We start from the raw sequence: 27,330 nt of genomic DNA on the forward strand, positions 1-27,330 counted from the left end.
AGGGGCGGTCTGTTCACACCCAAGGGACAGGGGTGTTTCACTAAGTTGCTGCCGCTTGAAAGGGCTGGAGCTGCACAGTCTTGCTCTCTCCCTTTTTTGTTATTCCTGAGATAATAAATAAACGCTCACTCTGTTGTGTCCAAAAGACCCTTTTCAGGAGACCTGCTCTTGCTGGAAGTCTCCAGAGCCTCTTCACCTGATTACAGTCAGATGTTGGGCATTTCAAATTAAATTAGAACAAATAACAAAAATGAAAGGAGAGTGGGAAGAAGGAGAAACAAACCAACGAAAATGGCATTCATTTAAAGTAGCCAATGAGAAAAATGGCACCTGAAAAACTCAACTGACACTAGCAGAGACTAATGTTTGTCCTCTTGTCTCAGGCTAAAAAGATCCGTAAGTGAGAAATTGTAGGAATGACAACTCCAGGTCCATTTTGTCTAGACTATTCTGATGCAGAGATGGCCAGGATAAACAGGAAGATGTTTTAAATCTAGACCTGAATTTTTACGGCTCTCGGACTGTGATATGATCTCTTTTTGTGAAATGATGGCATATGAGAGATATGAGGTAGAGATCTTGGAAGGGGGTGAGAATATTTGTCCTGTTGTGACATTCTTCTTCTACCAAGTCCTGCCAAGGATGAAGTGTCAGCTGAGCTCAAAACTCTGCTCGAGATGTGCCTAGAGAGACCCATTGGAGTGTAGATGGATGGGAGGCAAGAGATGGATTCTTGTAATACCTGGTTTCAATATGCTCCAGTGTCAGTAAGATACTTTAAAATTAAGTGGAAGGATTCATGGACCAAGATGACAGTATGTCCATCACAGAGTGATTTCAACGAGAATTCTTACTGTTTCATTAAAAACAACTTGAAATCAACCAGCCCAATGCTATCACTTATTTCCCCTGCACTAAATATCACTGGATCCTAGAATAGCATTAAGATATGTGATAAGATAATCTAGCTTCACCATCCAGATGCTGAAAGGATGTTTACATTTACTGTGCTTTTTCAATCCTATTTGCCAAAGTTATACATTGTATAGTAAAATATATTGTCTTATTACAGTACCCTCATCACGAAGAAACAATGAGCCCACAGAAACATAATTCGTATTATATTGTCTGTCAGTAAAGGAGGGCTCTTCCACAAACTCAAACCCAATTTGGATAAAATAAGCTATTTGGTGCTAGAGAGTTACCTTGTGCCCAAACTAGTTGCATTCACATATTAAAGGCCATTATTAACTAGGCAAAGAGATCAAGAGAGCACAACAGATGATCACCTTATAAGAGACATTCTTGCACATAGCGTTACAAACACAGTTTGGTCACGTGGCTGTCCCCTGATGTCACTCTTCATCTTCATTTCTACTGGCCTGGCATAAGTAAAACTTTCAAGTCTCAAAAGGAGCTGGTGCTATGAGTATTTTCTCCAAAATGTGACAATCCCCTTATGAAAAAACAAAACAATAAGAATTCAGGAATGATCAGTAAAGATGTCTCTTAAGGCCATTATTTTTAGCTGAGTGTTGTTGTGACTGTTTCCATGGCTAAACCATGAACATGTTTTCTGCACAAGCCCGGTCAGCTAGTGGCCTTAATTAACTTTCAAATGGAGAATGTTGCGGTTTACCACATATTAAATATCCACCATACCAAGTTACAGTCTAAAGCTTCCACACCTCACTTAGTCAAGACACCTCGAAAAATCCACAGTGCTGAATAACCGGTGATTTAAAAATATGTACCACGTGCAATTATCAGACTGAACCCACAGGCTGTGAGGGAAGTTTCTGAAAAGCCCGGGCAGCTCTCATATCCAGATCAAATGATTTAATTTGTAAATCGAGGCAACAGGGTAAGTCATTCAGAGAGAATAGAATAAATGGTTGTTATTCATTCAAAGGAATTCAACAAATACTTAAGTGCTTGCTTTGTTTTCCAGATACTGAGTATTTTTCCAGATTTCTCATGGCTAGGAATTGCAGGACATGGTAAATAGAGTTTAGGATATGGTGAGGAAGGAAGAGGATAGTAGTTTTAAACAGTATGCCCCCTAGAGAAGGAAGAACGAGCCTGAAACCACTCATCAAGCTAATCTACTCAATACCACATGCAAGTAGACTAACCAAGCTCATTTCACGAAGCATTTTATTCATGAGGGAGATGATGCAGTTTGAGATTCAATCGAGACAGAATTACTTTTTGTGATTAGCTAGGTTGAGCGGTTAAGGTATAGTAATAATAATGATATCATTATTTTTTCTCTCCTCTCTCTCACACGATACTCAGACACACACATACACACACTGCTTTTGCCCATATCTCTTTGTATTTGGCTTGTGAATCTTCACAAGCTAGAGTTATCTGTGTTTCAACTTGTGTACACTCTCAGAAAAAAAAAAAAAAAAGTGAATTCACCTCCCATTGAAATTCCACTGTGTATAAAATAGTCTTGGAATTTGAGGGAAGAAAAAAATCCTTCTGCTACAAAGAGAACATGTGAAAAGGCCAAGAGAGAGCATAAATGAAAAAAAATATATAAAAATGCAAATGTTCCTAAACTTCAACTTTGGATGGACTGAAGCATAAGTGAGAACTTCAACAAAGCAATAGAAAAAGATGACAGCTCAGAGTTTCAGAAATTTAAGACAGCAGCAGGATTAGACACTTTGGGTTGTCTTCGCACACATTTCTTATGGGAGTTAATTCCATTTGACATGCAAGACCAAAGCAAGATTACAGAGGCATAGCCCCATGGCGAGGTGTATGCTGTAGCTAAAAGCTGGGATTTGAATAATTGTGCAGGCTTACTCCAAGAATCAGGCGAGAACAGAATGAATGGATTATTACAAGGAACTTTGTACATTTTTAACTGCTGGACTTAATAAAATACCCTCTATGTGAGAGTAATGTTATGGTCGTCTGCACTCACTCTAGCTGAAGTTTGTGGTAGGATCCATCAAAAATGAGGAAAAACAGAAGCTATTTTAAAAAAAGAGAGAAAGAAAGAAAGGAAAGAATTTTGTAATGAATGACTGGGGTGGGTCATGCCCGTATGATTTACAGAGGAACAGAAAACTTGGAAAACTTGAGATCAACACATTCAAACCTCCCCCCCGCCCCCCAGAGGTAGAGGGAATTCATTTCCTGTGCAAAGAAGTTTGAGGAAAGTGAAGAGTAGAGTTCAGGGAAAGTGGGCCACAAAAAGGTAGATTTTTATTTTACTATTTCAGCTTGTTAGGGAGGTCATTTGTCACTGAGAAAAATTACTAACCCACACATCATTATATATATATATGTATAAATGTGACCCCTTCCCTTGGAATCTGTGGAAGCACTTGTCTGTAAAAGGCAGAAAGAGTAACAGTTCTAAAGACTTCTCACTGCTTAATTAACTGTCCAGTGAGAATTATTAAAATTTTTAATATAATTCTTATTTAGCACTCATTAAAGTGAAAGATACAAATGCTGGACAATGCAAAGTTCAGGGAAGCTTTAAGAAAGAAAAGTTTGTCTTGCAATAGCTGAGAATTATGACAAGCTGCCCACTAACAGTAGCCAGGTAGACCTTTGATTTCAAAAGTCACTGATTCAGATCTAAAATGATTTGATTTGATTTTCTCCCTTAAATGTTCTTCATCTCCTCTCTTCTAGAGGGCCCATTTCTGTTCCTCCTGCAGGCTTCACCAGCCTAGTCATGACACCCCAGAGGAGGGACCTGCTCTGGGACCAAGGCCCTGGGGCAGTGCGCCCTCTGCTGGGAAACTAGTCTGCAGTCACGCTTGGAAAAATCCCCCAAAGAGCCTGCCCCCAGGAAGCCAAAAGGGTTACACATTTTCAACTGTGAAAACCTCTACTGTGAGTGGCATCTCTCTCTCATAGCTGTGAGTGGAGATTAGAGGAGGGACAGGAGAGGATGCGAGGGCTTCATTATACCAGAACTCAAATGCAGCTCTCCTCACAAAACGTGTCTGTCAACTTCAGCCTGCCATGCAAAATGGCAACAGGAATGATGAACACATTACAAATTTGTAGACCCTAAAATTAAACTCCACCTCATTTATTTCATAGTTCAGCTGACTGGGGATGGCTGACATTAGAGGCACACATCTTTCCTGATAAGCTCTGTGGTTTCCTTCTTAGAGAAGGGATTTTTGTGCTCTGTATGGACGCACTCAGTCTTCTTGAAACCCCATTTCTGCTTTGGTGGAACTAGAAAGAGGAGGCATGTTGCAGTGCTCTGCTGAAGACAGCTGAGAATCGCAGTCCTGGGAGGGAAGCAAATGGATGTGCTACCAAAGGAAGACGAAGAGCCAGCTTTTCCCTCCTTGCCTCTGTGCATCGTATAGATCTTTGGTACTGGAAGGGTGGTTCACAGACCAGAAGCTCCATCATCACCTGGGAGTTCGTTAGAAAGGAAGGAGCCCAGGTCTCACCTAGACCTACTGAATCAGAATCTGCATGTTAACAAGATCCCTGGTGATTCCTAAGTACCTTAAACTTTGAGAGGTGCCACTGAAGACACTGGGAAAGCTAAATTGCAAGCAAGACTAGAGCATTGAGCTTTGCAAGTGGAAGGAAGCCTTGCCAACTTTTGCCTCCTTGGATAAGGAAATCAAGGCTCAGAGAAAAACACAGCTCTAACACATCTAAGAAGGCAACTTTACATCGGCCTCAGTTTGGTTTGCTATGAAAGCTGGAGCACAGCAATCACAGGCTTTTTGCATCTGTCCCCACCACATACTAAAAAACAACAGAATGTGGCACCAACACTACAGTGATGTAGCGAGGGAGGGACACTGTCGTCTTCTAATCAGCTCTGTACTACTGAAAGGACTTGTGTAAATTCTGCAGGAATTGACATAGAAATGAGATTCTGATATTCCTTCTATTCACATAATGATTGATGAAACACGTGGGAAAAATAAATTGAATTATGTTATAATCTCCCAGGGAAACATAATTAAGTTGTAAAGCATTCCCATGAAATCCTAAAAGCCTTATATCATTTAGACAGTGACTTCTACTACATGATCAATAATTACATTAATTAAAGATAATTATTTTGATAGGACGGTTTGACTTTGGTGCTCCACTCATTCTTGATCCGATGTATTGATTCAATAGCGAAGACTTGGTTGGAACCAGAGCCAGATATAAAGAATTCTTTGGGGGCCCCCAAAAGCTTTATGATATTTATGCTAACTTGCACAAATTTGTAATTCCTGACCACCGATTTGATGCTTATTCATACAATCCAATGGGTAATACTTGTGCAAGATCAACAGAGCATTCTATTCCCTATTCTTAATTCTGTATGACCTAGAAGCAAGCTATCTTCAGCAAGTAATAGATAATATATAAAATCAAATATTCCTTGAACTTTCAAAATTCCAGGACATCCAATGCATTCTTTGTCTTTGTGTATGCAGGATTCTCTAGCACATTCATGGCAACTCTGGGGCAGTGAGCTAAAGAATCTGACCTTGCATTAACAACACCCAGAAAGTTGGTGTGAGGGTGGACCCTTAAACTTTCACTATCTTTCTCTGAAAACACCTGATTGTGAAGAGCAGCCCTGGGACACATGTCTGGTGGTGCACGTTTTAAGCACAGGCAAAAACTGAGACTTCTTGTCGACTCTCTCTGCACTTTCCAGAGACACACTCAACGGGTATGTACCTTCTCACCTTCATAAAAGCATCAATGAGCATCATCAGAAAGTAAGGAATGAGACAGAGATAGAAATTGAAAGTAATCATGCAAGAAATCATATAACAAATAAGCAAGATTTAGATTTTTTTTAAAGGCAACCACCATTAATGTTGTTAACTTCCCTGAATTCTCTACATCATGCAAGGAAACTTGTTTTTTATTTTAACATCAAAAGATAATATAGTTGAAAGAATCACAAAGAAATCATTACAATTATAAATTATTTCATCAGAATTTTCTTGAGTTATTTGTAAAACATCTTGCTGACTAGATGCTCACTATACAAGAGATTTTTCTCTCCATGAGGTGGAAAGCACAGTATTTGAGTCAAGACTTAGGAGCCAGTGCCACCTGGTTTGAATCTTGGATCTGCTACTTACCACCTATGGCTTGAACAAGGAAAATAACCTCTCTCTATGCCTCAGTTTCCACAGCTGTAAAATAGGGATAATAATAATACATACCTAAAGCGGTTATTGTAAGGAGCTAGTGAATTAATAAGCATGAAGCAACTGGAAATGCATGAGTAGTACTAAGCGCTCAATTTACACCAGCTGTTATCAGTATTGCCCTTTTAATTTATGGGGGTTGACTTACTTGTGATCATATTACAATTTATTATAGAATAGTCTTCTTCAAATCCAACTTTCAGAGCATCTGAAAGGCAAGTTTTAGTCTCCAGCTTAAAATTTATTTTCCTAATAGAATAACTTTAAAAATTATTTATGGAGACTTGCAAACACAAGCTTACTCATGTTATAGCCTGATAGCATGCATGCACACACACACAAACACACACACACACACACACACAGAATAGTAATACTTCACAGCCCAGTGCTGGAAGTTGCCCCACAAGGGCTTTGCCAAAAAGGACGCTAAATGTGACCCACTACTCTAGCGAGAGATCTTCCCATTCAGAACAGAATAACCTGAGAACAAAATAATGCAGAAAGCAGCCCAGAGTTTCCTTTGTCTTTCCTTGGGTAAAATCAATTCCGTTATTATCCACAGTTGGGTATAGAATAGCATACGAACAGCGTGGCTTCCGCCAGCAATACCTCTCAGAGAGTGGTTTGCATGCGTAATATTCTACACCCTGCTTTACTCAGCATTGTCAAGAGAGAAAAGGGGAGATCCATCTTCAGTAGGAAAATTTATTCTAAGGAACTCTTAAGACAGGAGAAAATACGAGAGAAGAAAAATCAGGGTGAATTCATATAGAACCAAGTATGCTAAGCTGCCCTGAGCCTCAGGCGTAGAGTCCAAGGTGACAAGCCATACTGCCAGGCCTAATGTCTTCCTCTCTGCTCTGTTATGGGACGGGGGGTGGGGCGGCGTTGTTTAGCCATATTTCCTACGCTTGAAGGGGAGCTGGACCACATACACAATGTTGCGCATCAGAGTGAAACAGGAAAATCTTCCCAAAGAAAGTAGGCAGCCTTGTGAATGTGGTACTGTGGAACCCATAAAATAGACTGACAATGATTGAAAGCAAGAAAATGACTTGGTCTTTCTTAAAACTACAACAATTAGGCAATTGAGCTAATAGTATCTGAGGAGATGTAAATAAATTTTTTTAAAATTTTTATTAACAAAGGGACCAATTTCAGCCCAGATGAAAGCAGGTAAATGATTCCTCCCCAAAGGCAGAGTGAAGATTTCTCAAATAAGCTTCCTCCTAAAAGAGACAGAAGTAAAATATATGAAGCAAGATGACAATGTGCTGTTGCCTAAATGTAGGCAGTGATGGTATCCTATTCTATAGACCACGCTGTGAGTAATTGAATGCAAGACAAAGCAAAAATACAGAAAAGGCCACTCAGTAACAGAAGCATAAAAATGCAGTGTGTGTAACAGTACTGAGAAGGGTACAGCTCTGCAGAACTGATTAATAAGGAGAGCACTGAGCAGAACAGAGTGGATTTGCAGAGATTAGGATGTAGCAGGCTTTGTCCAGAAGACTGTATAAAGTTCTTATTGGCCTTGAATCCAAAAGAAGGTAAAAAACCTACCTCCCATCCTGAAAGCCCCCCTGTGATCTTTTGGTATATCTTCGTCAAGCAACTTATCTTTTCCCACAAGCCATTTAAAACATAAAGTTTAGAATAATATTTGTATTCTTCTATGCCAGTCATTCTCTATGGCACCTCTCCCTTCGAATGGGGTTAAGGGGAAGGATCACATGGTATTTTTGATGTTATAGCATGACAGAGACAGACCTTAAAAACAAAACGAAACAATTTCATCCACAATAGCTGAGATCTGGGAAAACACAGAGCTTGATAAAGCCTAAAGGTCAGGTTCCAGGATGAGCAAGAACAAGAGTCAGAAATGGAAGATTGCCATGTGGGTGTCAAGAACTTGGGCATCTGCATTTCCAAACTCTAAAGACTCCACACTATTGTGAAGGGCATCACCACTTCCTCCAGTTCCGGGCAGCAGAAGATAATTTTTTGAAGGGCTAAAGAAGAAGAAAGGTCCAGCCTACAAGTGCTCAGGAATCCCAAAGCAAAGGTAATGTTTAAGAAACACAGAAGTACAGGCAACAACTGACAATGGTCATGGCTTGGGCAAGCAGAAGGGACCTCGATCTGTGGGCTTCTCTCGGATAATCACAAGATAATGCGAGAGACCATCATTAAAGGGACAATTCGAGGCTATGAGAGCTACTCCACCACAGGCTGGGGGGTCCCCTCCTTTGTTTTAATCTGAGAGTTCTGAAGCCACTTTTGTGGTCAGGGCTCTAATTTGTCCTGCAGGGACTTTGGAGTGTTGATGTTAGGCTAGGTGTCAGTGTCTTTAGTGATGGGCAGAAGAAGACAAAAATAGTTCTTTGACCTTTACCAAGGTAGACATCTATGCCTCAGATTCAGAAACAGAAGCTCCAGGAACAGAAAGAAGCCAAAGGACTCCTGCAGTTGTGTTCACAGATCACCCCCACTGGGTGCTCCTGGGGGTAATGATGACTAATTAGGCCGGCAAGACAGAAAAATAAATCAATAGAAAGAGAAGCATGTATTTATAGGAATGCAAATGCAACTCAAAATCAGGAAACCTTGGCCAAGCACGGTTCTCAAACCTTTCACTTGTTGAAAGGGAAGGAAAGAGGAGAGAAGGGAAGATTTCCCGGCAACAGTCAATCCAGAATTGGCCAAGAAGTAGAGGGAATTGCCGTGCCTGTGAGGGGAAAGCACTACGTACCTCAGGGAACCTCAGGCCTGGCTGCTTCCTTTTCTCATTTTGACTTCCTTGGTATGTTCTTCCCTCTGTGTTTTAGGAAAATTTTTTTAAAAATAAGAACAAAATACATATATATACTTATATACACATACATTTGCGTGTTTATCATATTCTTTTCTATAAATGGAAATAAAGACAAAAGAAAAGTCTAATTTGCAGTTCAGTTTTCCAGCCTCAGTTCTGGCTCACCAATGAATCTTCTTATATACAAAGCTGACTGGAGGGAGGGGTGGGATTGAATAACAAATTTATGTGATACAATCACATCATTTACAATCACATAATGGACCATATCCCAATTTTCAAAAGGCATAAAGTATCCTCATTAATACGATAAGTGCAGCAGTCAAATCAGCACTGTGATTTTATCAGGGTTTTTGACTGTACATGAATTAGAATGTAAAATGCATACAGAATTTTTAATGGGAAGGCTTTAACATTCACTGAATGTATTTCTTACTGTCATTTGCATCACATTAAAGTGAAATTCAACATAAAAGGATAAAGAAAATATGTCCTAAATTACAGTTTTTCCGTAGTTGTCATGTCCACACATAGAAAAATCTGATTCATAAGCTTGAACACGATCCTAAATCTGAAAAAGCTGCACCGGTTCCCTCTCTGTCTGTGGGTTTTATGTGGCCGTCAGGACTGGGTAGAGCTCAAGAAGGTCAGATTGTCAGGACAAAGCTAATAAAGATCATGGGGGTAGGGGGGTCAGCTCAGAAGAGCGGATGATTGTATTCACTGTCTCTTATTCTAGTAAGTTATTAAACACTGTGACTGCATTTTTCGTTCCATACAAGACTACTGAAAAGTCACTCATATTCCTTGGCAGTATTTTGTTGCTCCTTTAGAAAGCTTCTGTCTTCCACTGAGTTCACTTCAATAGAGTTTATGGACCTAGAGAGAATGTTGTAGAAACCCAGTTCTGTAGATTTCACCCTGAATGGGTATGCATACATTGCCATGTACCTGGGATATACATACTTCATATTAAACCTGTGCATGCCTTCTTGTATGTTGAAATATGATCCATGTGTCCTAAGTGAGTGTCACGGTAATGGCAACTGGGAAAGTGTGCCTGGTGGCTTCTATACACTGAGGCAAAAAAGCAACTTGTCATTTCTCATTAACCTCACATCACACACAGAGAAGTTAGTGATTGGTACACAGCAGTTGACACAGAATCCTGAGAATCTGAGAAAGAATGTTATATGTTCTAGAAGAGGCTAAGGTGTCACCTGCCAGATTCCAGTAGACTAGGAATGGTGTATACTTGCTGCATACATACTGACTACCTCTCCACTGGCCAGCACACCTGGTCCAGGCATGGGAATTCATACTCTGAATGGCATAGCTCTGTTATCATTTTAACTCTAAATAAAGAGAGGATGCTTCGATCCCTGGTTGGGGAACTAAGATCCCACATGCCACGGGGTGCAGCCAAAATCTAAAACAAACAAAAAAAGCCTTAACTGTTATGGGGATTCTCCTGGCAGTCCGGTCCAGTGGTTAAGACTTTGCCTTCCAATGCACGGGGTGTGGGTTTAATCCCTGGTCAGGGAACTAGATCCCACATGCATGCCGCAACCAAGAGTTCACATGCCACAACTAAGGAGCCCACCCGCCTGCAGCAACTAAGACCTGGCGCAACCAAATAAATAAATAAATATATTTTAGAAAGAGACTTTAAAAATGGTATACAGCAGAAAAAAATCTTTAAAAAAAAAAAAAAGAGAGTATGCTACCATTCACCCATTAGAAAGACGTGCATGGAACTTGGGGTTAAATAATTTGAATTCACAACAAATCCTGCAAGTCTATTTTGTTCCTTAAAAAAACATTTTATGTAGGCACATGGCACAGACCCACTGGAATGAATGGACTTCAAAATGGCCAATTATCCATTTTAGTCATTTTATCTTTAATACTTTGTTTAAATACTTTATCTTTGATAAAAATAAAAGACTGCATAGACTAGTGTTTGTCATTAGTGGCCACATATTGCTGTCAATTCTGGTTCATCTCCCTTGAATATACATAGATTGTATATATCTTATACTATTGTTAGGAAAATGCACCAATGCCCTTCCACATCTAGAAACAGTTTTCAAACATTTACAATGGCCACAGATTTTACCCTAAGCCCCTGTCTTTTCTTTTCTTTTTTGTTTTCTTTTCTCTCTCTCCTTCTTTCTTTCTTCTTTCCTCCCTTCCTCCCTCCCTCCCTCTCTCTCTTCCTTCCTTCCTTTTCTTTGTATTAACATAGGAATTGGAATTTGGCCCCAAAAAAGGGAAATATTCAGGTGTCTGGTCCATTTTCAGCCGTGACCAAATTGTCCTCTTTAATACCTAAAATACTTCAAATGACCAGAGCCCTGTGAAGAAGCCATTTATGAATTGATGGATCTTAAAATCAGCAGAAATTTCCTGATAACACTATTACTCGGTGCAATGATTTCTGTCCCAAAATGTATGCGTATTACCATTATAGACTTCATAGCGCCCTTTTAGTGGGCAGTTCACCTGTTAGACTCCTGGCCCCAGCTGCTCAGGGGCTGGGAGAGCATTAGCAAGTCTCTTACCCTCTCTGAGGAACAGTTTGCTCATTTATAAAGAGGGAATAATAATATTTAATGTACTGACTTATTATGACTGTGAAGTAGGATGATGTACATCAAGTATGTGGAGTAGTTCCAGGCACAATGGAAACAGATCATGCAAGTTTGATTGACCATGCAAGACAGACATTTTACTTCATTTTTGCCAAAAGATAAGAGTGTCCACACATTTTGTAAGAATCAAATTAGGTGCTATGAAACCTGATTTCCATCTGTGGATTTCCATCCATGATGACTGTATAAGCTCAGGTAAGAGAACTACCTTCTTCTCCAATAAAATTAGGATAACTATCTTTAACTACCTTTCCAGTCCCTACTGACTCCCAGGAGATGTTACTAAAATTCAGAAATTAAGAGAATACTATGTTCCTTTTTTATTATTTGATTTTGTTTAGTAAAATTGTATAGATTTAAGGTATACAACATCATGATTTGATATGCATATACACAGTGAACTGATGACTACAGTCAAGCTAATAAACATATTTTCTCCTCATATAGTTACCAGTTTTTGTGTGTGTGATGAGGGCACCTGAAATCCACTCTCTTAGCGTATTTACAGTGTTCAATACCTTATTTTAATTATAGTTATCATGCTGTACATTTAATACTATATTCTTTATTGCTTATCAGGAGTCAGAGAATGCAATTTATTTAAATACCTTCTATTACACTCTTTGTTTTTTCATAATTTCATCAAGAACATAGTTACAAGTTGATCATTTAGGCTGCTATTTCTTTGACTTAAAAAAAAAAGGCACAAAGTTTTCTACTTCTAACTCACCTCCTAACTCACTTTCCCCATAATACAAATGCATTTTTACCTAATTTATACAGAGAGAGAATGTATTCTTTCTGTGACAATATGCCTGTGTAAATAATAGCAAAATAGATCAATATTTCCTCAAATTCCACATTTGTTGCATAATACCAGGTATGTCTAAGTCATTGCCTTCCACTTGGAGATGAAACCAGTCATCTGTCTCAATGGAGTCAAATTTATGCCTCTATTTTTTCCTTCCTTTTAAATGCATGCTGTTTGTTTTACAGGATCTTATTACCGATGCTTCGTAGTTTTCACATTTTCTGTTCATAAGAATGGTCCTAGTAAACATACAGTGCAGATGCATTACAACCTCAAAGATCTCATATCTCTAAGATGACTGACTCTACTTAAATCACTGAGGCATGATAGTCTAACTTATGTTACTCATTGTTTCATCTCTTCTTTACTGGAAAGAAATTGCTAATTTGTAATATTTATAATATACTTATCTAATTTGCTAAATAAGTTTTCATTAAAATTGCTTTCCCCTTTCTTTGAGGCTTTGCCTACAAAAAGATGGGACTGGGAGACTGATCTAAATCAGTTATGCTACTAATTTCCCTGAACTTGAATTTGTATTAACTCCTTACCTTTCAATTGTTCAAGTTCAAACTTTTTCCAATAAAATTTATTTCTATAAGTAGATAAAGTCATAGGTTTGATCCTGGCAGAAATGAGGACTTATAGTTTTCTATTCAACAATTTTAAAAAGTTAAGAACCAAAACTGTAAGTCACTTCATTCATGTACAGCTTTATCTCAATCTCATTGTTTATACAACATATTTGTATAATGATAAATAATATGGGTCTTCATTGGGCTTCACCAACTCTCAAAACTTCGATTTCTCAGACCATGCTCTTGAAAAATCTTCTGAACATACTCTGAAAAAGACCATATATATATATATCCACTTTCCTTTTTCCAGGTGATTGATAGATGTTTTGTTTTGTTTTCCATTCTCTCAATCATTCTCTCATTCTACCAATCTAGTAATTTTGATCCATTTCCCTTGGTTTATTGTAATGACTCAGTTGTTTTTTGAGAAATGAGTCTTCAACAGAAGACTTTTTATCTCATGTATTGTATTGTGATTGACTTCCTTCATTTACACATCTGATCTACTCTTCTCCTCCATCCTTTAATTTTTGATAGGCTATGCATTATGACAGTAAGAGGGACCATCTATGATATGTCCATGAAGAACCAAGGAGCTAGCACACCTAGGGATGTCCTCTGCAGATTTATGGGGAAAGGTAGATGGTGGCTCATCCCCTGCCAGAAGAGTGGACACAGAACTCTGCCTCACTCCGTGGATTCTAGAAGTGCTTTGGGATGACCCAGGAGCAGAAGGCCGGGCGTCAGTCTATATTCATTGCATTCATACAACATTTTTCTTTCAGACAGCTCATACGATGTTTGCAGATGCTTTAATCAAAAAGAATTGACCTTTACAGATTTCATATTCCCTCCAAGTCCCAAGCTCTATTCTACAGTTGTGGAAATTTCCTAAAAGCATCAAAGTGCTGAAGAACAGAACCTAAGCAAAATCTCAAATTTCCCTATTGCTCCACAACTTCTGTCTTTCTAGACTCTGCTGAAACCCTGAAGCAATAAACTTCTACAGTCCATCAGTCCCCATTTCTAAATATGAAAAAGGCCAGAGAAGTCTGTCCTCTTTTGAAGTCTCAGCCTCCCAGGTCATGAAACTGTCCTTCTCCTTATTGTAAGTAGATTTATGCTTTACTCAATTCCATATCCAACAATTCATTTCATAGTCAAGGTACACCATGAGGTATAATACTTTAAATGCATTTATGTGAATGTATGGTGTTTTCTTTCTTACCCTCCCACAAGAGCATATATAGAAGAGGACTGTTGTCATTACTTATGTTTATTCCTCTTGCCTACATCCAGAGAATTTCCCAACTAGTGAAGTTGAAGTCTGTACATCCTAGCAAACTTGCTACATATTATCTTCATCCCAGTCAATTCCTCTTTCATTGCAGGCACCAGTGCATTGACACTGACACACTGATGTTCTCCTTGTGAGAATTAGCCTATCACATTCATTTACATCCACTTAATTGCTGCTGCTATTGTTTAGTCTCTTAACCTCCAGCTAGGGTGCAATTCACGTGAACGCTGGGGAAGCACAACCATTCGATTAGTTCTGCAAAGTAGATTAAAATCTTCTGACTAATTGGAGACTGTCCATACTGCTGCCTTCCTCCCAGTTCTAGGTTGAACAAATGTCATGTCTTCAAAGGAGGGCTCTTAGCTGGAATATGGAAGGCTTGACCGGACCCAACAGCATTTTTAGAGCATGTGTGTGTACAGGGCACTGTGCCGGGCACTATGCCAGCAATTGTCACCAATCTGGTCTCTGCCTGCAACCTGCAACTAGTCTTTTGATTGGCAGTTCGCCTTCTTCCTTTTCACAAGGAGCACACGCACACTGGAGAAACTCCAACTTGGTATGTGGCTAAAACATTAGTATCCCAAATTGGCAGGAATTTTCATTTTGAAACACAAGCACCGAAGAAAATCCATATGAAACTGTTTGTCTAGTTTGGGAGAAAATGAGGATTAAGAATATAATAGATTGACATACATACACTAATATGCACAAAATAGATAACTAATAAGAACCTGCTGTATAATAAAAATAAATAAAAAAAATAATAATAAACCGTAACATAACGGTAGGGAGAAAAAAGAATATAATAGTCTCGCTGGATCCAAAGTATAATGCCACGTTTAACATACCTAATTTATTCAGAACCTATCACTGATGTGATGGCAAGCACGCTTTGGTAACTAAGCAGGTGCACGGTTGTAGGCAACCAAGTCCCAACGCTTCCCCTGGTAACATGTTATCACCGTGTATACATTAAGCTGAGGTGTTTTAAGATGTTTAATTACATTTTATCTAAAGAAGATAGAAAGATTACCTAACCACTCCAGGAATTCTAAGAAATCACAGTAGGTCACATTTCTTCATTTAATCTAAAATGTCTGTCCCAATTTGGTTTCAGTCTACCTCTGCAGCATATATGCTCAAAAATCCGGGCACTAAAAACTGGTAACCCTTCCTCAAATGTATTAGATTTTCTTATGGCCTGATGTCTTTATGTTGTTCCGGGTTAACTGAGGTTTGTTATAAAAATTCTAAACACATATAGGAAGAAGTGCTTATATTGACTGGAAGAGTCAACGTAAGAAATGACCTAGAAACACACCAGGTGCTTTACAGCAATTAAATCTCTGACTCACCCCAACAGACATGCAGAAAGGCTGTCATACCTGTTTACTGGCAGACTGAGGCTCTGAAAGGTTGAGTGACCTATGCAAGGTGACACAGTCATGAACAAAGCATTGAACTGAAGTCCGGTTCTGTGCGACTCCAAACTTACTTTTTCTGACTCCATCAGGGAGGTGCTCTGTAAGAAGAGGGAAATCCTGCATTGCAACTTGAAGAAGGTGTAAGTGCACACAAGGCAGAAAAGAAGGAAGTCAATATTTGTAGAGAGGAAAGCTTCCTGTCTCACCAGATGTAGGTGGTGGGTCACAAGAGCACTGGGCAGTTGACAGAGGAAGATGAGGGAAAATAGTGATAGAAATTGCTCAGATCACGTGACCTCTCTGAGGGGCAAATCAAAAACTGGCACCCACGCACCAGCTGGAGAATTTCAAGCAGTCTGCGGAGAGGATAAAGGAGATACTAAGACTGACTAGGGATCCAGGGATTCTAGGACTTAATGACCATACTGCTGACTCTCTCCTCTGAAGATGCCAAAGAGGAAAGCATTTCATTACATTGTCTCTACAGGCGGCAGAAGTGGTAATTACACATCAGATCATAAAGTAGACACCTTAGGACAAAAGGATTTGGCTGACTCATCAGTGTTTTGTCCCTCTGACCTCTGTTTTACCTTTACTTTGTACATGAAGGAGATAAGCAAGAGCGAGAAGGACACACTTTTTTGGAAGAAAGTCACAAAGCAAGGATTACCCCTCACATTTGAAGGGTTGGAAGACAACAAGGCCCATATACTATATATGAAAATATTTTAACATTACAAATCAATCTAGTAAACTGTTGACAAAAATAGATTCTATCCTCCTATCTTGATTAATATACTGTAATAACAATGAAGAAGTCCAGGTGTCAATTTAGAAGCTTTGGGCTTCTTGGAGTTCTGTGCTGGAATTGACAGAAGAGGGAAAACTTATACCAGCCCCTGACCCGCCTCCTTTGTCCCCATCCCTGCATGGGGAGGGTGTTCACGTGTGTGTGGACACGTCTTCCTACATTTCCATGCTCAGGGCATACCCAGCTCTCAAGGGTGCAAAGGCCACAGGTAAGGTCAACTTCTAAGAGAATGGACTAAGGGAAAAGGCCTGCACAGGCCCTAGAAGTGGACTTGGGGCCATTTGGGCAGGAATTTAGGGGTCTGGTATATTCAGAGCTTGGCCTAGAAGGGGGCAGGTGTTCAGGACCTGGTTGGGAAAATCCTTTGGTACTTTGGATACTTGACCCCTTAAGGAGGAGGAACAAAGTGGGCTCAGTAAAGCACAGGGCACAAGGCAGGGGCAGCTTTTGCCTGGGTCTGAAAACAGTATTGCACAAAGAAGTAAAAATAATACCTTCCTACAACCCGTATGTACTGTTTTGGCACCGAAGCTTCTCTTTGGTGCTTCACTAGACTCATAGCCTGGCACAGTTTCAGGTGGCCCCAGTCATATCACAGCACATGGCAGCCCTGCATTAGGCATAGTCAAGTTTTCGATAAGAGTCCTTGAAAAGTTGTCATGATTTTTAATGCTAATCTTTTTAAATTTCAAGCAGCTCAAAATCTTTCAAACTCTCATGCAGCAGTCCACATTATCCGTACCTACCAGCTCATACACAAAGATTCAAATTGCCATAAAACAATGGAAAATTTTTGAGATGCCCCTTAATTTCTCCATTAACAACACACACACACACACACAGTTTAATTAGCTATTCAATACTGTCCTACGTAAAGGTTGAAATTCACCAGAGATTTGAACCTAAGAAGCTGGTCCTCTGCCTTAGCTTACTCATCTGGCCATACAGTTCACTCAATCAGAAAACTCTCAATCAGTTCAAACTGGAGAGCTTTCCTCTACAAACTCACTCTACAAATTGCGTTAGGCCCCACATCACATCTACCCTCCTGCAGCCCTAGTGGATAGAAAAAGTTTCTCTCAGAGGATCATTTCTGTTAACCGAACTTTAAGTTCTTTTCCCAGATCCCTAACATGATTTGACTGAATTTCTTGAAGCTTTTGTGTGTAAAGGTTGCAGAATGTCAATTCTCTAGTGATGGGATTTGGAAAAGGGAACGAAACCCAGAGCCTTTATTCAGAGTGTGTGAGGAACCACCTTTATTACTAAGTATTCCATACAATGATATTATAGCTATTCGCCATTTTCCTTTTATCCAAAGGTTTGACACAATTTCTCACCATTCTGAGACCTGCTCCAAAAATTATATCAATGATAATCAATAACATTTATTGAGAGCCTATGATGTTCCAGACATTGTGCTTGGTATTTTTCATAATAAGTTCTCTTCTAACCTTATGCCAACCTTATGAAATGGTTACGGTTATTATTTTTTACTATTATCATTGCTCCTGTTATTATTATTATTGATATTATTATTATAAAGATGAGAAAACTGAGGCTTGGAGAAGCTAAGTAAGTTGTCTAAAGTCACATAGCTAATAAGTGGCAGGACCCTGAGTCAAAACCAGACATTATAACAGACTCCAGAGGCTTTCTACTTCATGACACAAATACCCAACTGCATTCATAAAGCAAATTTCTAGGAGACACAAAGAGAGGCAAACATTCTTCTACCTCTTCAGTCCTTAACCTGGAAGGAAATTAAAGGAGACAGTACCAAGGTGGAGTAACAAGAACCATATAATTTCCCGTCCCACCTGAAACAACTAAAAATAAAGAAGAATTTATATATATATATATATATACATACATATATATATGTTTGTAAAATATATGTATTTTACATATATTTGTATTTTCCACAAAATATGTATAAATATATGTAAATTTACGTATATGTGTAAATTCTTCTTTATTTTTAAATATATATATGCAGTTTTTAAGACATTAGACATTAAGTATCTAAAGTGAGTGATATCTGAGAGATAGAAAATCAATGAGATAAGCCCTAAGATTGCCTCAACTTACTGCCTTGAGAGAGTTCATGGGCTATGGTACAGAGGAGAAACCATTTTACTCCTAGATATTTACTCAAGAAAAATAAAAGTGGATGTCCATACAAAGAGTTGCACATGATGTTTAGAGCAACAGCTGTATTTGTAACAGCTAAAAACAAGAAACAACACAGATGGGTAAGTACAATGTGGTATAGCTATACAATGGAATAGTACTCAGTAAAGAAAAAAAGAATACTTTATTGTCTCTTTTTAGACAAAAAGAGAGCATACTATATGATTTCAATTTATATAAAATTCTAGAAAATGCAAATGAACCTAAAGGGACAGAAAGCAGATCAGTGGTTGCTTGAGTGCAGGAAAGAAGGATTACCAAGTGACACAAGGAACTTTGGGGGATGAAGGATATATTCATTATCTTGACTATGGTGATGGTTTCATAGGTGTATATATTATGTCAAAACTTACCAAATTTTACACTTTAAATATGTGCAGTTTATTTTATGTCAAGTATGCCTCAATAAAGCCATTCAAGAAAAGAATAGTTTAACAAGATGAAAGGTTTCTATCTTGTTTATATATTCCTTTTGTTTTCTTATCACTGAATACAAGCTTCATAAGAGCAGAGATATAGTTTATTTTGCTCATTTTGGATCGCTGGGATTAGGGTGTTGCAATGATTACTTCTGAGTAACAACTATCCCAAAATACAGTGGCATAAAATGGCCATATGTCATGCTCATGGGATTCTGGGCATCAGGAATTAGGGCAGAGTTGGGATGGCACCTCTCTGCTCCATGGTATTTGGGGTCCCAACAAAATTGCTGGGAACTGAAAGCATCGGGGCTCCTTTTAATCACCACGTAGTCAGTCATGTGGTCTCTCCTGCATGGAGGCTCCAGGGTAACCAGACTCCTTCCCTGTCACGTCTGGGCTCTCAAGATCTGGCTCCCAAAAGAGAGATCCAGGAAGAAGCTGTGTCACCTTTTAGTGACTTAGCTCCAGAAGTCACAAAGGGTCTCTGTCATCACATTATTTTTAGTTGAAGCCGTTATAAAGATCTGCCCAGGTTTAAGGTAAGAGAACATAGACCCCACCTCTCAGTAGGGGAACTCGCAACATGTTTGTCAACATTTCAAGAGGAGCATGTGGGAAGGCATATATATTGGTTCAGCCATCTTTGAACAATTCAGTATGCTACACGGTGTTTGTGTCATATAAATGAATATATGAACAGGAGTTAGTCATTTCAACTTGGTTTGCAGTCTTAGGTGCTACATAAAATTAAATTCAGGCATCCATTCCATAGACAGTTGGAATGCATCTTTTTGTATAATGTGGATTCAGAGAAACATGTTATAACCTACACCTTGGATGAAAAAGCTTATATTTTAATAAGATAAATATATGAGAAAAGATAAAGAGAAAAACATAGGTAATGGCAAGTTGTCATAGAAGGTTTAAGTCTTGGGGGAAGGTATTTAGTACTTTCAGGGTTTTGAGAAGGCAAGGACTATTATCAGCTGAAGAAGCCAGTAAATGCTGCATGAAACGTGTGCTACCAGTACTAGGACTTGCGAGATTACTAAGCAGAAGATGCTGGAAGACAGGTGTTGAAAGTAAGGAAATCAGCAGAAGAGTTTGGTGAAGAAGCTCTCCAAGCCTAGCACATTATCTGAAACTCCAAGAACACTTTGGAGCAACAGATTCTACACCCCACTTCCAAGGTGCTTTAATTTATTAAATGCTCCTCCCTGCCAGAAAATCTGGATGATCAATCAGATTTTAGAACCACTGAACCATAGGGTTTACATAGATGGGAGTAAAGATATCTATATAAAAAGCTTGGGCCCAAATTATAGAAGACTTGGGATATGAGTCAATTGGTCTGCAATAGGAGCCAATGATTATTTCACCTATATTAATTAATTTATCACAAGACCACACTTTCAGCTAAATCTAACCTTGCACAGGGTTGACAAATCAGATTATAAATCAGCAAATGAAAAATGATAAACAATAGCAGCATTAAATACTTGAGGATACTTAGACAAGCCTACAGTGTGACTTTAAATTTTAGTGTTTTAAACATGGAATTTTAGAGCCAGGAGAAAGCTTAGCAGGCTTTTAAGTCATTTTCTTAAGGTCACAGACCTATTTATTTCTTCCCTAAAAGTATGTATGAAGTTTACTGATAGGCACCCTTATATTCTATGTGGAGGAGACAGTGAAAGCTGGTTTCACAGGGATAGTTTTATTGGAGAAATACTTTGTGATATGGAATGAAAGGTGCCTTAGACACATAAGATGTTATGCCTATCATATTGCTGTTATATTATTTATAAAGCAGAGGCTTTTTGTATCACTTTTTTAAAAAATACATTTATTTATTTATTTATTTATTTATTTTTGGCTGTGTTGGGTCTTCGTTGCTGCACACGGGCTTTCTCTAATTGTGGCGAGCGGGGGCTACTCTTCGTTGCGGTGCACGGGCTTCTCATTGCGGTGGCTTCTCTTGTTGCGGAGCACGGGCTCTAGGCACGTGAGCTTCAGTAGTTGCAGCGTGCGGGCTCAGTAGCTGTGGCTCGCGGGCTCTAGAGTGCAGGCTCAGTAGTTGTGGCACACGGGCTTAGTTGCTCCGTGGCATGTGGGATCTTCCCGGACCAGGGCTTGAACCCAAATCCCCTGCATTGGCAGGCGGATTCTCAACCACTGTGCCACCAGGAAAGCCCTTGTATCACTTTTGTGCACTGGTAGATTTTGGCAGTTCTGCGGTTTCCTTTGGTACATGATTTATTGTGTCAACTAATTGTGAAAAAAAAAATCTGCAGTAAATAAGTGGATAAATTGACATTGGTCCAGCAAGACAGTTTGGTATGAAATTTATGTTCATTTGCAGAAAATGACAGCTATAGGAGAAATGCATTCATTGTTTGCCAGTTTTGAATAGCTAAGTCTGTTCTTTACCAAAATTTCTAATTTCTAATTGGGATTGGAGGTAATATTTCTCTCTCTCTCTCTCTCTGAATGGCATCTGTGGGTCTCTTTTGATAATGAATACGCCAAGGGACCCAGAGTTAAGTCTAGGCCTCATAACTAGGAACGTTTCCATCAAAGATGGTTTGTTAATAATAAAGTAAGGAGGGAAAAAAGCTATTTGCTTCTTTTGTGGCTCTGACCCTCCCTTGGTCCTGCCAGGCCTGCCTCAGCATCAGCAGAGTTCAGTGGTAATTAAAGCAACAGTGTTGTGAAAAAAGTGTGAATTACTTTTACGGGAAGACTTGGATGTTGCTAGTGACTGACAAAGCACAGCAGGGGGCTCTGCTGGATATTAAAGAGTGATGGTAGTCCCTGTGTTGTAAGGTGGCTTTTCAGCACAATACAAAATTGTGACTTTTCACAAGTTGATATCTCTGGAACCATTCAAGTTATCAGCTTAAAATTTAGAATTTTTTTCCTTTGGCAAGGTCGTGGAGCAAAACTCTGTCACCTTGCATGAAATATGGTACAGTGGTTGGAATGATGGAGAGCTAAAGTATATTTTCTTTCTTTTCTTCTGCAGGATTTTTGACTTTATTACGGAATTATTTCAACCTTGAAGATTGTTGAAAATAGTGAGGAAAAAGCTATAAAGGATCACATGTTCAACCCTCTCTTGGCAAGTTATTTTAATGTCAACTACCTAGGCTTTCTGTTCCTGTCATTTTCAAAGAAAAAGGAAGTACAAACCAGCACTCTGTTGACAATGCCAAGGAATGCCAACTCTGCACTCTCAACACTGGGGTATAAATATCCACACGGATGGTGAGCTCATTTGAGCAGAGCCAGCCAGCAAAAGTTCTGATCTTGTTCTTTATCGCTGCAAATCTTGTTAAGCCACCTCCCACACAGGTATGCTATAATGTTGATTCTGCTCCTTATCCAGTGAGAAAAAAATGTCTTTAGCCAAATCCAATAAACCACCTTCTGCAGACGTGAAGCAGTAGCATAAAATAGCTATTAATCACTTGCTATTTTATAAACTAACAGACACTACCGGTATTCCTGAATCAGGTTCCTAGAGCACATGCGGATGCTATGTTACAGCATATACCAACAGACTGGGGCAGCCTGCCTTGGTACAAGACAGGATAAAAATGCAACTGGAGGGCAGTATGTATGTAATGTGAGCCTGGAATAGTGTTAGATTTCTCATGTAAATAAGAAATATACCAGAGAAATATAATATACTGGAGAACACGTATGTTCTTTATTGTTGATCACTTTTTTCCTTAAGTGAATGGACTGAGATGATAAGTGAAATTCCTGCCATTGGCATATTTTCAGTAACCCTGGAAACATCTAATAGCAGTGGGACACCTTGTGGATCAATGACAGAGCAGAGAAGAAAGCAGTATTGTATAGTGGATGACAACACAGACATTGAAGACCTGATGTCCTCATAGACTGTGCAACCGCAACCTCCTCATGTGTAAAAGGGGTGTAATAACCAAAAACCACCTTACTTTGAAGATTGAGTTAATATTTAAAATTTGTTGAGCAAAACGCCATAGACATGCATACAGGAAGCAACTGATAAAAGCTGTTACTATCATCAGCATCATTATCATCACCATCATCATCAAACTCAGTGCTATTATGAAGCAAGGTGAGTCTGGGAATTCACTTTGCTTTTAGATATACTGATTTTTGTTTGATTTACCAAGCAGTGGGGTAGTACTTTTAAAGCAGTGCAAGGTTACAAAAATGGCATTTAGGGGATGAGACTGTGACATGCCAAACAATAGACTGTTTAAATAGACAACAATGATATAAACAGAATAAGTGGGGTGCTCCAAATGACATTCTTTCACCCCACTAGTGCAAAGTTTAATTAGTATGTAAATAGCATACTCATTTACAATTGACATAATGCCACCTCTTTTTCATGCCAAGCTGTCAGGGCCTATGAAACTGCAAAATTCCTGACACTAAACATTTGTTGTAAACTGATCCTTCCAAAAGTAACTTAGCTAAATCAGAAAAGGCAGGAAAGGTGATAATTGTGTTTTTTTTAAGCCATTTCTCCTTTCTTTCTTTCAGGAAAAAAAGGTCCAAACTGCTTTTGGGGAGAAATTCACCACATTCTATTGGGCTGAGGGTAAATTCAGGAAAAAAAAAAAAAAAGAAAAGAAAAAAACATATGAACCACCAACCCCAGAGTGATGAAAAGCAAAATGGGTAAGGAAAAAAATACCCTCAATTGACACAGCTATTTTCATCACATCAAATCAGCCATCTGTTCTTGACATAGTTTATTATCATTAGGAAGATTTTCTCAATTCAGACATGGTGATGAGGAAAGATGAAGAATTAACCAGATAAATAGCCAATTTGGAAAATTCAGGCTGAGACCCTTTTCCTCAATTTCCAGCCCCCCTTTTCTCCCTGCTCCATCATCACACTCCAATTATTCCAAGAAAAGCTTCAATGACATGATTAGACATGTTTATGGTATTGTTTTTCTCCCACTTGCATAGGCATAACAAACTAAACACACTAGGTAACAAATGATACAGAGGTGATCGACATTGTACCAAAAAATAATAATTTTCCATTGTTAAAAAGGGCTGCGTAAACTTAGAATGACACGTGGCTACAGTTAAGGGGGAGGGAATTAAATACTCTGAATTGAAGTATAAAAATGCTGATGTTTTCCTCCTGAAATTTATTCATTAGAAATCCATCAATTTACCTTGGGATAAGAGTGTGTAGAGAAGAAAATGTTCTTTGAAATCATCATAAGGTAATTCCAACAGCTCCGTGTGGGATAATCTGGAAGGAATAAGTAAACATTGGACTCTTATAATAAGAAGAAAATGTTTAAATCGTATGTTTAATATTGACTTCATAAAGTGAGGTTGGAAATCCACAAAAGTTAAAAGCTCATAAATTTAGGAAAAAATATCTAAAAGAAAAAGCTTGACAAATTCCAACACAACTACTCAAAAAAATTAGTCAAGCTGGTTATTTTATCTACATAATGTCAAAAAACAAGTTTGATTCTCCTTAAATAGTTCACAAAATCATCAATGTTAGAATTATACGAACCTAATCCACAGATTTGGATTATAATTAAAATCATATCTTTTTGACTGAAAATTTTTAAATATTAATAGCAGTAACTATTGAAGTTCCACCATGCAAACTCCTTCATAAAGATACTTCTATCCTAACACCCAGGTTATTTTGTGTGTATATATCCTTTCTTTGATAACATTCCTGAGATCTTTTATTCTTATCTTTATACTTGTTACTAATTGCCAAACATGTTGTAACTCCTCATTCTTCATAATCTACTAGAGTCATCATTGTTGCTAGACTTTTCTTTATTGACACACCCTTTTCTTGATTTTTGTCTATGTCATACAATCCTTACTTTCCTCGTAACTCTTAGAATGCTCTTGCTTTTTCTTTTTTTTTTTTTGCTCCAATAAAGCTAAGAATGGACATAGTCATTCTACCACAGCATTCATCAATTCAACAAATGTCTGCTAAGAAACTACTATAAGCCAGGTGCCGTGCCAGGTGCTAGGGACACAGTAGTGAGCCAAGCCGATGTGGTCCTTGCCCTTATGGAACTTAACTTTCCACACCAGAGGTCAGCAAACTAAAGCCCTCAGGCCAAATCCAGCCAGTCACCTATTTTTGTAATAGATTTTTACTGGAACACAGTCATGCCAATTTATTTGCTTATTGTCTGTGTCGCTTTTGGTCTATGAGGCACAGTTAAGTAGTTGCAACAGAGAACTTTGGCCCACAAAGCTTAAGATATCTACTCTCTGTTTCTTTACAAAAAAAGTTGGCTGACCCTGGTAGCCTCCAGACCATCTTCAACTGTTCTAGCTCTGCATACTTTCTCTCAGAGAGCGTATTTTTCATTACTTATGGTTTCAATTCCTTCTTCTATAGAAATGACTCCACGACCGCTATTCACAGTCATGACCTCTCTTTTGAACTTCAGTCATAGATTTCTAACTGCCTACTCAGCATCCCCACCTGCCCACCCACCAAAAGAATCAATCACCATTACTTCAAGGTAGCTAAGATTGACTTCATCTTTTCCCTAAGGCCAACTGTTTACTACATCATTTCCTTCCAACATCCAAGTAGCAAAAAATAAGACAAAAACAAACTCACATATTCTTTATGTCTGTCAAATAGTTTCTGTTTCTATTGCCACCACCCCTATAGGCTTAAACCCCAAAGCCTCAGCCTTAGAATAATGTCATCACCAAACAGTCTCCCTGTACTCAGTCTCTTACGTCTCCAGGGATCTATCGGTCAGTGATCTATCTATACACCACTTTGTATATCACAATCCTCCTCAGCAGCTCCCCATTACCAAGAGCAGGGCTGTCAAACTGTGGCTGAGACTGTCCCATGTGAGGATGCTGCAGAATGACTTCAAGGGGCCCCCAAGCCCCACTGAGCACACTAAGAGTTGTCTGACGCTGAGGATCCCGAGTAGATGCATTACTATCTCTATTTTTCAAATGTACATAGATGTTTTTCTGATAATTAAAATACAAATTTGCTTCTTAAAATTACATTTCATCATAACTTTTTCCCACTCTCTGTTTTCCCAAGCAATTGATTCTAAAGGTGCAGCTACTTGTTTTCTGTATTGCATAATGAAAGGGTCCTCACTGGCTATTAAATGCCTACTCTATCTTCAGAGAGGGTCTATTATCAATTCACAGTGGAACTATGCGAGGCTAGGACCTCAGCTTCTGGAGGGAAAAGTGAAAGGGTAAAATAGTCTAAATGCAACTCTCTTCCTTTCCTGTCTCCTTGGATAAGAACTACAGACTTAGAGGACTTTGTGGGGTACAGAAAGGCCTTGGGGGAAAAAAAAAAAGACTGCTCAGGTCTAACTCAGTTCTAGACTCGAAAAGAAAGGAATACATGTATCCTGATGTTTCTACACTGTCCAGCTCTGGTGATCAGAGAGGGTAAGCAGATCAGGATTCAGGACAGAAGCTTCAATGAATGATATGCATTTGGCAGCTTTGTCCTCTCAGTCATATTTTTTAGAAACCTAAAAAAGGTGGTGGAAAAGTGAACATGTGTACAGATGTAACGCAGGGGCCTCTAAGTCCACATTTTTAGCCTTGGGGGATCAACTGCTTTCAGCTTAGCCCTTGTGCCAGGTCCCAGCTTTATCTGCCACCACCTCCCTATGGTCTGTCTGATATGTGGTGGTGATTCTCCTCTCTGCCTGGCATGTTATGTCACTGTATCTCTGGCACCCAGTGCAGTGCTATCAACCAGCAAGCAGAGAGAAGCACAAAATTGTTTGTGTTGCCAATATCCCCTGGCTGCAGAGTGATCCTAAAGCTCTACTTTTTGTTCTTGTGTTGATTAGTTTGTTATGGTAAACACTCAGGCTGATTTACAGAAACCATATCTCAGAATTCTCTCCAGCATCACAGAACTTAGAGGCAGGTAGAATGGGAAAGTGGGACAAGATTTGGGGGAAGAATTATATCTATCAGGTGTGAAACTTTGAGTTAGTTGATTTCTCAAAAATTCAGTCCCCTCTGTGGTAACTTGGAATAACCACTGTGACCTCATTTCAGTTATAATGACTACAGGAAATGAAGTATGTAAGGGTCCAGCATGGTACTGATACATAGCT

General features: G+C 38.9%; 1 long non-coding RNA gene across 16 annotated transcripts in view; it reads right to left on the reverse strand.

The window, feature by feature from the left end:
- The window catches only part of LOC309612484, a 621,998-nt gene that overhangs the window by 56,493 nt on the left and 538,175 nt on the right, over window positions 1–27,330 (reverse strand). For 13 of the 16 annotated variants that reach the window (XR_014235167.1, XR_014235168.1, XR_014235169.1 and 10 more), the window contains 2 exons: window positions 24,385–24,464; window positions 8,929–15,859 (listed from right to left, as the gene is read on the reverse strand). This is a non-coding gene — a long non-coding RNA (uncharacterized lncRNA). The remainder of the gene's footprint in view (window positions 1–8,928; window positions 15,860–24,384; window positions 24,465–27,330) is intronic. The other 3 variants (XR_014235172.1, XR_014235171.1, XR_014235170.1) reach the window with 3 other exon arrangements.

This window comes from Balaenoptera borealis, assembly GCF_965194805.1.
Source record: "Balaenoptera borealis genome assembly, chromosome: 15".
NCBI classification, from domain to species: domain Eukaryota; kingdom Metazoa; phylum Chordata; class Mammalia; order Artiodactyla; family Balaenopteridae; genus Balaenoptera; species Balaenoptera borealis.